We start from the raw sequence: 1,784 nt of genomic DNA, 5'->3' as shown, positions 1-1,784 counted from the left end.
CCACTTCAAAAATCTGCACCTATTCAGATCAGGAAAAGAGATGAGAATTCTCACTATTACAGCTTTACTGACAATTTGTTTGGCAATTCTACCTAATGAAACAAGTCAAGAAATTAAAATATGCAGCATATCTGTGGAAACAAAGAGGCAAAATTATCTTTATTGGAGGATAATATCGTACACTTAGAACACTCAAGACACTACAAAAAACATTACAATTTGCAATTTTGTGCAATGACTAGATATAAGATAAACACACAAAACTCAATGCCCTTCCTGTGGTATCTTAGGTCAAGTTCTCTGGGAAATAGACTCTGAAATTTACCTGCAGCAGCACATGTGGTGAAGCCAGACACAGAACCAGGTGCAGGGAGAAGCTTAACAGAGGCCTCAGCCACCACCATGGGAAGCTCTGAGAGTTGGTCACTTGGAGATGTCCCAAGCTGAGGCGTGGAGACCACGTCTATTCTCCCACATTTTCCAGCCAAGGGATGCAGGCCTGGGGACGATGGATGATCTTGGGTGAGGCAGCTTCCTTCGGCAGAGGGCAATTTCTAGAGAGGGACGTGGTTATGGGCAGAGAGCACACAACACTTCCGGCAGCTGGAGGAGCAAGTGCCTCTGTCCCGAATGGGATGTGAGCAACCCACCACAGCATCCACCATGGCCCTGGAGCAGCCCAGGTCCACCTGCAGCAGACAGTAAGTCCCCCCAGTTTGGGAACAGCTTCTCTGAAGCTCTATTCTTTAGGAAGGTTTCCTCTCATCTCTGCCTTCGGGGCCAGAATCAGAGATGGGCTCTACTTTGTCCCGCAAACCTCTCCCTTGCGAGAGTTCTCAGGTTAAGTGCAGCAGAATCCTACTCCTGCAGCGTACTTCTGGCTGTGACTGTTCCTGATCTAGGTAGACCATTTCTCTGTGCTGGTGGATTGCTGCTGGGTAGGCATGACCTTATGCTGTCGTGGGTCAGAGAGAATCCAGCTCCTGCTGGTCAGTTCTGGCTGTGGGGTCAGCTAATGTCCCCAGTCAGGCCCTCTGCCTCCACCAGAGCCCAGCAGCAAGCCAGGAGCAGTTGCATACTTGGTATTCGATTCTCCTCTGTAGACGGCAGGGCCTTGCTCCAGAACCTTAGTGTCTACACTGTGATGATCCTATTGGGCTTTATCATAAACTCCACATAGCATCTTTCCCACCATAAACGCCTCTAGTACCACAGGCATAAGATCTGCCCATGTGTATGTCCCAAGGGCTGTTGGTACCATACTTGGCATTTCCACAGGTCTTTTCCTGCTCTGGGACCCAATCAAAGATGGCAGCCTCTGTGTCACTTAGTACATGTGTGTCACTCAGGAGGCTCACCTGTGGGATAAGTGAGCCTCAGAACCCCAAGAGGCCTCCAGGGATTCTACTTCTTCCTTCTTGGTGGTGGCAGGTGCAGAAAGCAGTAATCTGTTCTTTCCTTCACAGACGATGTCCCAGCACGCTATAGACCACCCAACTCCTAAACAGAACCTGCTGTGGGGGGCTCCTCAGTCCTGCAGAGCTCACACACCTTAACGAGGCCTCCAACATACTTGCCACTTCTTGTTCCTTCAAATCAGATTAGCATGATGTCACCGATACAGTGGGCCCGTGTGACAGTATGAAGTGTATCCAGATGGTTCGGTCCTCTGAGCTACATTATGACAGAGGACAAGAGAGTTAACACAGCCCTGGGGCGAGACTGAGCGAACACTGTTGTTCCTCCCACAGGAATGCAAACCGTTTCTGGTGGGGTGGAAAAGG

Source organism: Leptonychotes weddellii, chromosome 9 (genome assembly GCF_054177405.1).
Source record: "Leptonychotes weddellii isolate Sample4059 chromosome 9, ASM5417740v2, whole genome shotgun sequence".
Classification (NCBI taxonomy): domain Eukaryota; kingdom Metazoa; phylum Chordata; class Mammalia; order Carnivora; family Phocidae; genus Leptonychotes; species Leptonychotes weddellii.
The sequence above is the reverse complement of the archived record's forward strand: the minus strand, read 5'-3'. Positions refer to the sequence as shown.